The sequence below is a fragment of the Hyperolius riggenbachi genome, chromosome 3, assembly GCF_040937935.1.
Source record: "Hyperolius riggenbachi isolate aHypRig1 chromosome 3, aHypRig1.pri, whole genome shotgun sequence".
Taxonomy (NCBI): Eukaryota; Metazoa; Chordata; class Amphibia; order Anura; family Hyperoliidae; genus Hyperolius; species Hyperolius riggenbachi.
This window is the reverse complement of record NC_090648.1, coordinates 9966706-9982731: the sequence shown is the minus strand read 5'-3', so window position 1 is coordinate 9982731 and position 16026 is coordinate 9966706. Positions and strand designations below refer to the sequence as shown.

Below are 16026 nucleotides of genomic sequence, written 5' to 3'. Positions count from 1 at the left end.
GAGATGAGAGCGGTGCAGTCACAGGACAGCTCCCCTGATCTCTCATATGCTAGAGGAAGAGAAGAGAGCGGTGCAGTCACAGGACAGCTCCCCTGATCTCTCATATGCTAGAGGAAGAGATGGGAGCGGTGCAGTCACAGGACAGCTCCCCTGATCTCTTATATACCTGTACAGGAGGAGGAGATGGGAGCGGTACAGTTACAAGACAGCTCCCCTGATCTCTCATATGCCGGAGGAAGAGATGGGAGCGGCGCAGTCACAGGACAGCTCCCCTGATCTCTCATATGCAGGAGGAAGAGGTGAGAGCGGTGCAATCACAGGACAGCTCCACTGATCTCTCATATGCTTAAGGAAGAGATGGGAGCGGTGCAGTCACAGGACAGCTCCCCTGATCTCTCATATGCTGGAGGAAGAGATGGGAGCGGTGCAGTCACAGGACAGCTCCCCTGATCTCTCATATGCAGGAGGAAGAGATGGAAGCGGTGCAGTCACAGGACAGCTCCCCTGATCTCTCATATGCTGGAGGAAGAGATGGGAGCGGTGCAGTCACAGGACAGCTCCCCTGATCTCTCATATGCTGGAGGAAGAGATGGGAGCGGTGCAATAACAGGACAGCTCCCCTGATCTCTCATATGCTGAAGGAAGAGATGGGAGCGGTGCAGTCACAGGACAGCTCCCCTGATCTCTCATATGCTAGAGGAAGAGATGGGAGCGGTGCAGTCACAGGACAGCTCCCCTGATCTCTCATATGCTGGAGGAAGAGATGGGAGCGGTGCAGTCACAGGACAGCTCCCCTTATCTCTCATATGCTAGAGGAAGAGATGGGAGCGGTGCAGTCACAGGACAGCTCCCCTGATCTCTCATATGCTAGAGGGAGAGATGGGAGCGGTGCAGTCACAGGACAGCTCCCCTGATCTCTAATATGATAGAGGAAGAGATGAGAGCGGTGCAGTCACAGGACAGCTCCCCTGATCTCTCATATGCTAGAGGAAGAGAAGAGAGCGGTGCAGTCACAGGACAGCTCCCCTGATCTCTCATATGCTAGAGGAAGAGATGGGAGCGGTGCAGTCACAGGACAGCTCCCCTGATCTCTTATATACCTGTACAGGAGGAGGAGATGGGAGCGGTACAGTTACAAGACAGCTCCCCTGATCTCTCATATGCCGGAGGAAGAGATGGGAGCGGCGCAGTCACAGGACAGCTCCCCTGATCTCTCATATGCAGGAGGAAGAGGTGAGAGCGGTGCAATCACAGGACAGCTCCACTGATCTCTCATATGCTTAAGGAAGAGATGGGAGCGGTGCAGTCACAGGACAGCTCCCCTGATCTCTCATATGCTGGAGGAAGAGATGGGAGCGGTGCAGTCACAGGACAGCTCCCCTGATCTCTCATATGCAGGAGGAAGAGATGGAAGCGGTGCAGTCACAGGACAGCTCCCCTGATCTCTCATATGCTGGAGGAAGAGATGGGAGCGGTGCAGTCACAGGACAGCTCCCCTGATCTCTCATATGCTGGAGGAAGAGATGGGAGCGGTGCAATAACAGGACAGCTCCCCTGATCTCTCATATGCTGAAGGAAGAGATGGGAGCGGTGCAGTCACAGGACAGCTCCCCTGATCTCTCATATGCTAGAGGAAGAGATGGGAGCGGTGCAGTCACAGGACAGCTCCCCTGATCTCTCATATGCTGGAGGAAGAGATGGGAGCGGTGCAGTCACAGGACAGCTCCCCTGATCTCTCATATGCTGGAGGAAGAGATGAGAGCGGAGCAGTCACAGGACAGCTCCCCTGATCTCTCATATGCTAGAGGGAGAGATGGGAGCGGTTCAGTCACAGGACAGCTCCCCTGATCTCTCATATGCTAGAGGAAGAGAAGAGAGCGGTGCAGTCACAGGACAGCTCCCCTGATCTCTCATATGCTAGAGGAAGAGATGGGAGTGGTGCAGTCACAGGACAGCTCCACTGATCTCTTATATACCTGTACAGGAGGAGGAGATGGGAGCGGTACAGTTACAAGACAGCTCCCCTGATCTCTCATATGCCGGAGGAAGAGATGGGAGCGGCGCAGTCACAGGACAGCTCCCCTGATCTCTCATATGCCAGAGGAAGAGATGAGAGCGGTGCAGTCACAGGACAGCTCCCCTGATCTCTCAAATGCTAGAGGAAGAGATGGGAGCGGTGCAGTCACAGGACAGCTCCCCTGATCTCTCATATGCTAGAGGAAGAGATGGGAGCGGTGCAGTCACAGGACAGCTCCCCTGATCTCCCATATGCTAGAGGAAGAGATGGGAGTGGTGCAGCCACAGGACAGCTCCCCTGATATCTCATATGCTGGAGGAATAGATGGGAGCGGTGCAGTCACAGGACAGCTCCCCTGATAACTCATATGCTGGAGGAATAGATGGGAGCGGTGCAGTCACAGGACAGCTCCCCTGATGTATCATATGCTGGAGGAAGAGATGGGAGTGGTGCAGTCACAGGACAGCTCCCCTGATCTCTCATATGCTAGAGGAAGAGATGGGAGCGGTGCAGTCACAGGACAGCTCTCCTGATCTCTCATATGCTGGAGGAAGAGATGGGAGCGGTGCAGTCACAGGACAGCTCCCCTGATCTCTCATATGCTGGAGGAATAGATGGGAGCAGTGCAGTCACAGGACAGCTCTCCTGATCTCTCATATGCTGGAGGAAGAGATGAGAGCGGTGCAGTCACAGGACAGCTCCCCTGATCTCTCATATGCTGAAGGAATAGATGGGAGCAGTGCAGTCACAGGACAGCTCCCCTGATCTCTCATATGCTAGAGGAAGAGATGGGAGTGGTGCAGTCACAGGACAGCTCCCCTGATCTCTCATATGCTAGAGGAAGAGATGGGAGTGGTGCAGTCACAGGACAGCTCCCCTGATCTCTCATATGCTAGAGGAAGAGATGAGAGCGGTGCAGTCACAGGACAGCTCCCCTGATGTCTCATATGCTAGAGGAAGAGATGGGAGCAGTGCAGTCACAGGACAGCTCCCCTGATCTCTCATATGCTAGAGGAAGAGATGGGAGCGGTGCAGTTACAGGACAGCTCCCCTGATCTCTCATATGCTAGAGGAAGAGATGGGAGCGGTGCAGTCACAGGACAGCTCCCCTGATCTCTCATATGCTGGAGGAAGAGATGGAAGCGGTGCAGTCACAGGACAGCTCCCCTGAACTCTCATATGCTGGAGGAAGAGATGGGAGCGGTGCAGTCACAGGACAGCTCCCCTGATCTCTCATATGCTAGAGTTAGAGATGGGAGCGGTGCAGTCACAGGACAGCTCCCCTGATCTCTCATATGCTGGAGGAAGAGATGGGAGCGGTGCAGTCACAGGACAGCTCCCCTGAACTCTCATATGCTGGAGGAAGAGATGGGAGCGGTGCAGTCACAGGACAGCTCCCCTGATCTCTCATATGCTAGAGGAAGAGATGGGAGCGGTGCAGTCACAGGACAGCTCCCCTGATCTCTCATATGCTGGAGGAAGAGATGGGAGCGGTGCAGTCACAGGACAGCTCCCCTTATCTCTTATATGCTGGAGGAAGAGATGGGAGCGGTGCAATAAAAGGACAGCTCCCCTGATCTCTCATATGCTGGAGGAAGAGATGGGAGCGGTGCAGTAACAGGACAGCTCCCCTTATCTCTCATATGCTAGAGGAAGAGATGGGAGCGGTGCAGTCACAGGACAGCTCCCCTGATCTCTCATATGCTAGAGGGAGAGATGGGAGCGGTGCAGTCACAGGACAGCTCCCCTGATCTCTAATATGATAGAGGAAGAGATGAGAGCGGTGCAGTCACAGGACAGCTCCCCTGATCTCTCATATGCTAGAGGAAGAGAAGAGAGCGGTGCAGTCACAGGACAGCTCCCCTGATCTCTCATATGATAGAGGAAGAGATGGGAGCGGTGCAGTCACAGGACAGCTCCCCTGATCTCTTATATACCTGTACAGGAGGAGGAGATGGGAGCGGTACAGTTACAAGACAGCTCCCCTGATCTCTCATATGCCGGAGGAAGAGATGGGAGCGGCGCAGTCACAGGACAGCTCCCCTGATCTCTCATATGCAGGAGGAAGAGGTGAGAGCGGTGCAATCACAGGACAGCTCCACTGATCTCTCATATGCTTAAGGAAGAGATGGGAGAGGTGCAGTCACAGGACAGCTCCCCTGATCTCTCATATGCTGGAGGAAGAGATGGGAGCGGTGCAGTCACAGGACAGCTCCCCTGATCTCTCATATGCAGGAGGAAGAGATGGAAGCGGTGCAGTCACAGGACAGCTCCCCTGATCTCTCATATGCTGGAGGAAGAGATGGGAGCGGTGCAGTCACAGGACAGCTCCCCTGATCTCTCATATGCTGGAGGAAGAGATGGGAGCGGTGCAATAACAGGACAGCTCCCCTGATCTCTCATATGCTGGAGGAAGAGATGGGAGCGGTGCAGTCACAGGACAGCTCCCCTGATCTCTCATATGCTAGAGGAAGAGATGGGAGCGGTGCAGTCACAGGACAGCTCCCCTGATCTCTCATATGCTGGAGGAAGAGATGAGAGCGGAGCAGTCACAGGACAGCTCCCCTGATCTCTCATATGCTAGAGGGAGAGATGGGAGCGGTGCAGTCACAGGACAGCTCCCCTGATCTCTCATATGCTAGAGGAAGAGAAGAGAGTGGTGCAGTCACAGGACAGCTCCCCTGATCTCTCATATGCTAGAGGAAGAGATGGGAGTGGTGCAGTCACAGGACAGCTCCCCTGATCTCTTATATACCTGTACAGGAGGAGGAGATGGGAGCGGTACAGTTACAAGACAGCTCCCCTGATCTCTCATATGCCGGAGGAAGAGATGGGAGCGGCGCAGTCACAGGACAGCTCCCCTGATCTCTCATATGCCAGAGGAAGAGATGAGAGCGGTGCAGTCACAGGACAGCTCCCCTGATCTCTCAAATGCTAGAGGAAGAGATGGGAGCGGTGCAGTCACAGGACAGCTCCCCTGATCTCTCATATGCTAGAGGAAGAGATGGGAGCGGTGCAGTCACAGGACAGCTCCCCTGATCTCCCATATGCTAGAGGAAGAGATGGGAGTGGTGCAGCCACAGGACAGCTCCCCTGATATCTCATATGCTGGAGGAATAGATGGGAGCGGTGCAGTCACAGGACAGCTCCCCTGATAACTCATATGCTGAAGGAATAGATGGGAGCGGTGCAGTCACAGGACAGCTCCCCTGATGTATCATATGCTGGAGGAAGAGATGGGAGTGGTGCAGTCACAGGACAGCTCCCCTGATCTCTCATATGCTAGAGGAAGAGATGGGAGCGGTGCAGTCACAGGACAGCTCTCCTGATCTCTCATATGCTGGAGGAAGAGATGGGAGCGGTGCAGTCACAGGACAGCTCCCCTGATCTCTCATATGCTGGAGGAATAGATGGGAGCAGTGCAGTCACAGGACAGCTCTCCTGATCTCTCATATGCTGGAGGAAGAGATGGGAGCGGTGCAGTCACAGGACAGCTCCCCTGATCTCTCATATGCTGGAGGAATAGATGGGAGCAGTGCAGTCACAGGACAGCTCCCCTGATCCCTTATATGCTGGAGGAAGAGATGAGAGCGGTGCAGTCACAGGACAGCTCCCCTGATCTCTCATATGCCAGAGGAAGAGATGGGAGCGGTGCAGTCACAGGACAGCTCCCCTGATCTCTCATATGCTAGAGGAAGAGATGAGAGCGGTGCATTCACAGGACAGCTCCCCTGATCTCTCATATGCTAGAGGAAGAGATGAGAGTGGTGCAGTCACAGGACAGCTCCCCTGATCTCTCATATGCCAGAGGAAGAGATGGGAGCGGTGCAGTCACAGGACAGCTCCCCTGATCTCTTATATGCTAGAGGAAGAGATGGGAGCAATGCAGTCACAGGACAGCTCCCCTGATCTCTCATATGCAGGAGGAAGAGATGGGAGCGGTGCAGTCACAGGACAGCTCCCCTGATCTCTCATATGCTAGAGGAAGAGATGAGAGCGGTGCAGTCACAGGACAGCTCCCCTGATCTCTCATATGCTAGAGGAAGAGATGGGAGCGGTGCAATCACAGGACAGCTCCACTGATCTCTCATATGCTTGAGGAAGAGATGGGAGCGGTGCAGTCACAGGACAGCTCCCCTGATCTCTCATATGCTGGAGGAAGAGATGGGAGCGGAGCAGTCACAGGACAGCTCCCCTGATCTCTCATATGCAGGAGGAAGAGATGGAAGCGGTGCAGTCACAGGACAGCTCCCCTGATCTCTCATATGCTGGAGGAAGAGATGGGAGCGGTGCAGTCACAGGACAGCTCCCCTGATCTCTCATATGCTGGAGGAAGAGATGGGAGCGGTGCAATAACAGGACAGCTCCTCTGATCTCTCATATGCTGGAGGAAGAGATGGGAGCGGTGCAGTCACAGGACAGCTCCCCTGATCTCTCATATGCTAGAGGAAGAGATAGGAGCGGTGCAGTCACAGGACAGCTCCCCTGATCTCTCATATGCTGGAGGAAGAGATGGGAGCAATGCAGTCACAGGACAGCTCCCCTGATCTCTCATATGCAGGAGGAAGAGATGAGAGCGGTGCAGTCACAGGACAGCTCCCCTGATCTCTCATATGCTAGAGGAAGAGATGAGAGCGGTGCAGTCACAGGACAGCTCCCCTGATCTCTCATATGCTAGAGGAAGAGATGGGAGCGGTGCAGTCACAGGACAGCTCCCCTGATCTCTCATATGCAGGAGGAAGAGATGAGAGCGGTGCAGTCACAGGACAGCTCCCCTGATCTCTCATATGCTAGAGGAAGAGATGGGAGCGGTGCAGTCACAGGACAGCTCCCCTGATCTCTCATATGCAGGAGGAAGAGATGAGAGCGGTGCAGTCACAGGACAGCTCCCCTGATCTCTCATATGCTAGAGGAAGAGATGAGAGCGGTGCAGTCACAGGACAGCTCCCCTGATCTCTCATATGCAGGAGGAAGAGATGGGAGCGGTGCAGTCACAGGACAGCTCCCCTGATCTCTTATATACCTGTACAGGAGGAGGAGATGGGAGCGGTACAGTTACAAGACAGCTCCCCTGATCTCTCATATGCCGGAGGAAGAGATGGGAGCGGCGCAGTCACAGGACAGCTCCCCTGATCTCTCATATGCCAGAGGAAGAGATGAGAGCAGTGCAGCCACAGGACAGCTCCCCTGATATCTCATATGCTGGAGGAATAGATGGGAGCGGTGCAGTCACAGGACAGCTCCCCTGATCTCTCAAATGCTAGAGGAAGAGATGGGAGCGGTGCAGTCACAGGACAGCTCCCCTGATCTCTCATATGCTAGAGGAAGAGATGAGAGCAGTGCAGCCACAGGACAGCTCCCCTGATATCTCATATGCTGGAGGAATAGATGGGAGCGGTGCAGTCACAGGACAGCTCCCCTGATAACTCATATGCTGGAGGAATAGATGGGAGCGGTGCAGTCACAGGACAGCTCCCCTGATGTATCATATGCTGGAGGAAGAGATGGGAGTGGTGCAGTCACAGGACAGCTCCCCTGATCTCTCATATGCTAGAGGAAGAGATGGGAGCGGTGCAGTCACAGGACAGCTCTCCTGGTCACTCATATGCTGGAGGAAGAGATGGGAGCGGTGCAGTCACAGGACAGCTCCCCTGATCTCTCATATGCTGGAGGAATAGATGGGAGCAGTGCAGTCACAGGACAGCTCCCCTGATCTTTCATATGCTGGAGGAATAGATGGGAGCGGTGCAGTCACAGGACAGCTCTCCTGATCTCTCATATGCTGGAGGAAGAGATGGGAGCGGTGCGGTCACAGGACAGCTCCCCTGATCCCTTATATGCTAGAGGAAGAGATGAGAGCGGTGCAGTCACAGGACAGCTCCCCTGATCTCTCATATGCCAGAGGAAGAGATGGGAGCGGTGCAGTCACAGGACAGCTCACCTGATCTCTCATATGCTAGAGGAAGAGATGAGAGTGGTGCAGTCACAGGACAGCTCCCCTGATCTCTCATATGCTAGAGGAAGAGATGGGAGCGGTGCAGTCACAGGACAGCTCCCCTGATCCCTTATATGCTGGAGGAAGAGATGGGAGCGGAGCAGTCACAGGACAGCTCCCCTGATCTCTCATATGCTAGAGGAATTGATGGGAGCGGTGCAGTCACAGGACAGCTCCCCTGATCCCTCATATGCTGGAGGAAGAGATGAGAGCGGTGCAGTCACAGGACAGCTCCCCTGATCTCTCATATGCTAGAGGAAGAGATGAGAGCGGTGCAGTCACAGGACAGCTCCCCTGATCTCTCATATGCCAGAGGAAGAGATGGGAGCGGTGCAGTCACAGGACAGCTCACCTGATCTCTCATATGCTAGAGGAAGAGATGAGAGTGGTGCAGTCACAGGACAGCTCCCCTGATCTCTCATATGCTAGAGGAAGAGATGGGAGCGGTGCAGTCACAGGACAGCTCCCCTGATCCCTTATATGCTGGAGGAAGAGATGGGAGCGGAGCAGTCACAGGACAGCTCCCCTGATCTCTCATATGCTAGAGGAATTGATGGGAGCGGTGCAGTCACAGGACAGCTCCCCTGATCCCTCATATGCTGGAGGAAGAGATGAGAGCGGTGCAGTCACAGGACAGCTCCCCTGATCTCTCATATGCAGGAGGAAGAGATGAGAGCGGTGCAATCACAGGACAGCTCCACTGATCTCTCATATGCTTAAGGAAGAGATGGGAGCGCTGCAGTCACAGGACAGCTCCCCTGATCTCTCATATGCTGGAGGAAGAGATGGGAGCGGTGCAGTCACAGGACAGCTCCCCTGATCTCTCATATGCTGGAGGAAGAGATGGGGGCGGTGCAATAACAGGACAGCTCCCCTGATCTCTCATATGCTGGAGGAAGAGATGGGAGCGGTGCAGTCACAGGACAGCTCCCCTGATCTCTTATATACCTGTACAGGAGGAGGAGATGGGAGCGGTACAGTTACAAGACAGCTCCCCTGATCTCTCATATGCCGGAGGAAGAGATGGGAGCGGCGCAGTCACAGGACAGCTCCCCTGATCTCTCATATGCAGGAGGAAGAGGTGAGAGCGGTGCAATCACAGGACAGCTCCACTGATCTCTCATATGCTTAAGGAAGAGATGGGAGCGGTGCAGTCACAGGACAGCTCCCCTGATCTCTCATATGCTGGAGGAAGAGATGGGAGCGGTGCAGTCACAGGACAGCTCCCCTGATCTCTCATATGCAGGAGGAAGAGATGGAAGCGGTGCAGTCACAGGACAGCTCCCCTGATCTCTCATATGCTGGAGGAAGAGATGGGAGCGGTGCAGTCACAGGACAGCTCCCCTGATCTCTCATATGCTGGAGGAAGAGATGGGAGCGGTGCAATAACAGGACAGCTCCCCTGATCTCTCATATGCTGAAGGAAGAGATGGGAGCGGTGCAGTCACAGGACAGCTCCCCTGATCTCTCATATGCTAGAGGAAGAGATGGGAGCGGTGCAGTCACAGGACAGCTCCCCTGATCTCTCATATGCTGGAGGAAGAGATGGGAGCGGTGCAGTCACAGGACAGCTCCCCTGATCTCTCATATGCTGGAGGAAGAGATGAGAGCGGAGCAGTCACAGGACAGCTCCCCTGATCTCTCATATGCTAGAGGGAGAGATGGGAGCGGTTCAGTCACAGGACAGCTCCCCTGATCTCTCATATGCTAGAGGAAGAGAAGAGAGCGGTGCAGTCACAGGACAGCTCCCCTGATCTCTCATATGCTAGAGGAAGAGATGGGAGTGGTGCAGTCACAGGACAGCTCCACTGATCTCTTATATACCTGTACAGGAGGAGGAGATGGGAGCGGTACAGTTACAAGACAGCTCCCCTGATCTCTCATATGCCGGAGGAAGAGATGGGAGCGGCGCAGTCACAGGACAGCTCCCCTGATCTCTCATATGCCAGAGGAAGAGATGAGAGCGGTGCAGTCACAGGACAGCTCCCCTGATCTCTCAAATGCTAGAGGAAGAGATGGGAGCGGTGCAGTCACAGGACAGCTCCCCTGATCTCTCATATGCTAGAGGAAGAGATGGGAGCGGTGCAGTCACAGGACAGCTCCCCTGATCTCCCATATGCTAGAGGAAGAGATGGGAGTGGTGCAGCCACAGGACAGCTCCCCTGATATCTCATATGCTGGAGGAATAGATGGGAGCGGTGCAGTCACAGGACAGCTCCCCTGATAACTCATATGCTGGAGGAATAGATGGGAGCGGTGCAGTCACAGGACAGCTCCCCTGATGTATCATATGCTGGAGGAAGAGATGGGAGTGGTGCAGTCACAGGACAGCTCCCCTGATCTCTCATATGCTAGAGGAAGAGATGGGAGCGGTGCAGTCACAGGACAGCTCTCCTGATCTCTCATATGCTGGAGGAAGAGATGGGAGCGGTGCAGTCACAGGACAGCTCCCCTGATCTCTCATATGCTGGAGGAATAGATGGGAGCAGTGCAGTCACAGGACAGCTCTCCTGATCTCTCATATGCTGGAGGAAGAGATGAGAGCGGTGCAGTCACAGGACAGCTCCCCTGATCTCTCATATGCTGAAGGAATAGATGGGAGCAGTGCAGTCACAGGACAGCTCCCCTGATCTCTCATATGCTAGAGGAAGAGATGGGAGTGGTGCAGTCACAGGACAGCTCCCCTGATCTCTCATATGCTAGAGGAAGAGATGGGAGTGGTGCAGTCACAGGACAGCTCCCCTGATCTCTCATATGCTAGAGGAAGAGATGAGAGCGGTGCAGTCACAGGACAGCTCCCCTGATGTCTCATATGCTAGAGGAAGAGATGGGAGCAGTGCAGTCACAGGACAGCTCCCCTGATCTCTCATATGCTAGAGGAAGAGATGGGAGCGGTGCAGTTACAGGACAGCTCCCCTGATCTCTCATATGCTAGAGGAAGAGATGGGAGCGGTGCAGTCACAGGACAGCTCCCCTGATCTCTCATATGCTGGAGGAAGAGATGGAAGCGGTGCAGTCACAGGACAGCTCCCCTGAACTCTCATATGCTGGAGGAAGAGATGGGAGCGGTGCAGTCACAGGACAGCTCCCCTGATCTCTCATATGCTAGAGTTAGAGATGGGAGCGGTGCAGTCACAGGACAGCTCCCCTGATCTCTCATATGCTGGAGGAAGAGATGGGAGCGGTGCAGTCACAGGACAGCTCCCCTGAACTCTCATATGCTGGAGGAAGAGATGGGAGCGGTGCAGTCACAGGACAGCTCCCCTGATCTCTCATATGCTAGAGGAAGAGATGGGAGCGGTGCAGTCACAGGACAGCTCCCCTGATCTCTCATATGCTGGAGGAAGAGATGGGAGCGGTGCAGTCACAGGACAGCTCCCCTTATCTCTTATATGCTGGAGGAAGAGATGGGAGCGGTGCAATAAAAGGACAGCTCCCCTGATCTCTCATATGCTGGAGGAAGAGATGGGAGCGGTGCAGTAACAGGACAGCTCCCCTTATCTCTCATATGCTAGAGGAAGAGATGGGAGCGGTGCAGTCACAGGACAGCTCCCCTGATCTCTCATATGCTAGAGGGAGAGATGGGAGCGGTGCAGTCACAGGACAGCTCCCCTGATCTCTAATATGATAGAGGAAGAGATGAGAGCGGTGCAGTCACAGGACAGCTCCCCTGATCTCTCATATGCTAGAGGAAGAGAAGAGAGCGGTGCAGTCACAGGACAGCTCCCCTGATCTCTCATATGATAGAGGAAGAGATGGGAGCGGTGCAGTCACAGGACAGCTCCCCTGATCTCTTATATACCTGTACAGGAGGAGGAGATGGGAGCGGTACAGTTACAAGACAGCTCCCCTGATCTCTCATATGCCGGAGGAAGAGATGGGAGCGGCGCAGTCACAGGACAGCTCCCCTGATCTCTCATATGCAGGAGGAAGAGGTGAGAGCGGTGCAATCACAGGACAGCTCCACTGATCTCTCATATGCTTAAGGAAGAGATGGGAGAGGTGCAGTCACAGGACAGCTCCCCTGATCTCTCATATGCTGGAGGAAGAGATGGGAGCGGTGCAGTCACAGGACAGCTCCCCTGATCTCTCATATGCAGGAGGAAGAGATGGAAGCGGTGCAGTCACAGGACAGCTCCCCTGATCTCTCATATGCTGGAGGAAGAGATGGGAGCGGTGCAGTCACAGGACAGCTCCCCTGATCTCTCATATGCTGGAGGAAGAGATGGGAGCGGTGCAATAACAGGACAGCTCCCCTGATCTCTCATATGCTGGAGGAAGAGATGGGAGCGGTGCAGTCACAGGACAGCTCCCCTGATCTCTCATATGCTAGAGGAAGAGATGGGAGCGGTGCAGTCACAGGACAGCTCCCCTGATCTCTCATATGCTGGAGGAAGAGATGAGAGCGGAGCAGTCACAGGACAGCTCCCCTGATCTCTCATATGCTAGAGGGAGAGATGGGAGCGGTGCAGTCACAGGACAGCTCCCCTGATCTCTCATATGCTAGAGGAAGAGAAGAGAGTGGTGCAGTCACAGGACAGCTCCCCTGATCTCTCATATGCTAGAGGAAGAGATGGGAGTGGTGCAGTCACAGGACAGCTCCCCTGATCTCTTATATACCTGTACAGGAGGAGGAGATGGGAGCGGTACAGTTACAAGACAGCTCCCCTGATCTCTCATATGCCGGAGGAAGAGATGGGAGCGGCGCAGTCACAGGACAGCTCCCCTGATCTCTCATATGCCAGAGGAAGAGATGAGAGCGGTGCAGTCACAGGACAGCTCCCCTGATCTCTCAAATGCTAGAGGAAGAGATGGGAGCGGTGCAGTCACAGGACAGCTCCCCTGATCTCTCATATGCTAGAGGAAGAGATGGGAGCGGTGCAGTCACAGGACAGCTCCCCTGATCTCCCATATGCTAGAGGAAGAGATGGGAGTGGTGCAGCCACAGGACAGCTCCCCTGATATCTCATATGCTGGAGGAATAGATGGGAGCGGTGCAGTCACAGGACAGCTCCCCTGATAACTCATATGCTGAAGGAATAGATGGGAGCGGTGCAGTCACAGGACAGCTCCCCTGATGTATCATATGCTGGAGGAAGAGATGGGAGTGGTGCAGTCACAGGACAGCTCCCCTGATCTCTCATATGCTAGAGGAAGAGATGGGAGCGGTGCAGTCACAGGACAGCTCTCCTGATCTCTCATATGCTGGAGGAAGAGATGGGAGCGGTGCAGTCACAGGACAGCTCCCCTGATCTCTCATATGCTGGAGGAATAGATGGGAGCAGTGCAGTCACAGGACAGCTCTCCTGATCTCTCATATGCTGGAGGAAGAGATGGGAGCGGTGCAGTCACAGGACAGCTCCCCTGATCTCTCATATGCTGGAGGAATAGATGGGAGCAGTGCAGTCACAGGACAGCTCCCCTGATCCCTTATATGCTGGAGGAAGAGATGAGAGCGGTGCAGTCACAGGACAGCTCCCCTGATCTCTCATATGCCAGAGGAAGAGATGGGAGCGGTGCAGTCACAGGACAGCTCCCCTGATCTCTCATATGCTAGAGGAAGAGATGAGAGCGGTGCATTCACAGGACAGCTCCCCTGATCTCTCATATGCTAGAGGAAGAGATGAGAGTGGTGCAGTCACAGGACAGCTCCCCTGATCTCTCATATGCCAGAGGAAGAGATGGGAGCGGTGCAGTCACAGGACAGCTCCCCTGATCTCTTATATGCTAGAGGAAGAGATGGGAGCAATGCAGTCACAGGACAGCTCCCCTGATCTCTCATATGCAGGAGGAAGAGATGGGAGCGGTGCAGTCACAGGACAGCTCCCCTGATCTCTCATATGCTAGAGGAAGAGATGAGAGCGGTGCAGTCACAGGACAGCTCCCCTGATCTCTCATATGCTAGAGGAAGAGATGGGAGCGGTGCAATCACAGGACAGCTCCACTGATCTCTCATATGCTTGAGGAAGAGATGGGAGCGGTGCAGTCACAGGACAGCTCCCCTGATCTCTCATATGCTGGAGGAAGAGATGGGAGCGGAGCAGTCACAGGACAGCTCCCCTGATCTCTCATATGCAGGAGGAAGAGATGGAAGCGGTGCAGTCACAGGACAGCTCCCCTGATCTCTCATATGCTGGAGGAAGAGATGGGAGCGGTGCAGTCACAGGACAGCTCCCCTGATCTCTCATATGCTGGAGGAAGAGATGGGAGCGGTGCAATAACAGGACAGCTCCTCTGATCTCTCATATGCTGGAGGAAGAGATGGGAGCGGTGCAGTCACAGGACAGCTCCCCTGATCTCTCATATGCTAGAGGAAGAGATAGGAGCGGTGCAGTCACAGGACAGCTCCCCTGATCTCTCATATGCTGGAGGAAGAGATGGGAGCAATGCAGTCACAGGACAGCTCCCCTGATCTCTCATATGCAGGAGGAAGAGATGAGAGCGGTGCAGTCACAGGACAGCTCCCCTGATCTCTCATATGCTAGAGGAAGAGATGAGAGCGGTGCAGTCACAGGACAGCTCCCCTGATCTCTCATATGCTAGAGGAAGAGATGGGAGCGGTGCAGTCACAGGACAGCTCCCCTGATCTCTCATATGCAGGAGGAAGAGATGAGAGCGGTGCAGTCACAGGACAGCTCCCCTGATCTCTCATATGCTAGAGGAAGAGATGGGAGCGGTGCAGTCACAGGACAGCTCCCCTGATCTCTCATATGCAGGAGGAAGAGATGAGAGCGGTGCAGTCACAGGACAGCTCCCCTGATCTCTCATATGCTAGAGGAAGAGATGAGAGCGGTGCAGTCACAGGACAGCTCCCCTGATCTCTCATATGCAGGAGGAAGAGATGGGAGCGGTGCAGTCACAGGACAGCTCCCCTGATCTCTTATATACCTGTACAGGAGGAGGAGATGGGAGCGGTACAGTTACAAGACAGCTCCCCTGATCTCTCATATGCCGGAGGAAGAGATGGGAGCGGCGCAGTCACAGGACAGCTCCCCTGATCTCTCATATGCCAGAGGAAGAGATGAGAGCGGTGCAGTCACAGGACAGCTCCCCTGATCTCTCATATGCTAGAGGAAGAGATGAGAGCAGTGCAGCCACAGGACAGCTCCCCTGATATCTCATATGCTGGAGGAATAGATGGGAGCGGTGCAGTCACAGGACAGCTCCCCTGATCTCTCAAATGCTAGAGGAAGAGATGGGAGCGGTGCAGTCACAGGACAGCTCCCCTGATCTCTCATATGCTAGAGGAAGAGATGAGAGCAGTGCAGCCACAGGACAGCTCCCCTGATATCTCATATGCTGGAGGAATAGATGGGAGCGGTGCAGTCACAGGACAGCTCCCCTGATAACTCATATGCTGGAGGAATAGATGGGAGCGGTGCAGTCACAGGACAGCTCCCCTGATGTATCATATGCTGGAGGAAGAGATGGGAGTGGTGCAGTCACAGGACAGCTCCCCTGATCTCTCATATGCTAGAGGAAGAGATGGGAGCGGTGCAGTCACAGGACAGCTCTCCTGGTCACTCATATGCTGGAGGAAGAGATGGGAGCGGTGCAGTCACAGGACAGCTCCCCTGATCTCTCATATGCTGGAGGAATAGATGGGAGCAGTGCAGTCACAGGACAGCTCCCCTGATCTTTCATATGCTGGAGGAATAGATGGGAGCGGTGCAGTCACAGGACAGCTCTCCTGATCTCTCATATGCTGGAGGAAGAGATGGGAGCGGTGCGGTCACAGGACAGCTCCCCTGATCCCTTATATGCTAGAGGAAGAGATGAGAGCGGTGCAGTCACAGGACAGCTCCCCTGATCTCTCATATGCCAGAGGAAGAGATGGGAGCGGTGCAGTCACAGGACAGCTCACCTGATCTCTCATATGCTAGAGGAAGAGATGAGAGTGGTGCAGTCACAGGACAGCTCCCCTGATCTCTCATATGCTAGAGGAAGAGATGGGAGCGGTGCAGTCACAGGACAGCTCCCCTGATCCCTTATATGCTGGAGGAAGAGATGGGAG

The 16026-nt window shown here is 54.5% G+C and overlaps 1 protein-coding gene across 1 annotated transcript in view; it reads right to left on the bottom strand.

Moving 5' to 3' along the window:
- LOC137561314 (ficolin-1-A-like) overlaps positions 1-16026 on the bottom strand; it is a 174896-nt gene that overhangs the window by 73689 nt on the left and 85181 nt on the right. The gene's annotated exons all lie outside the window — the stretch shown is intronic.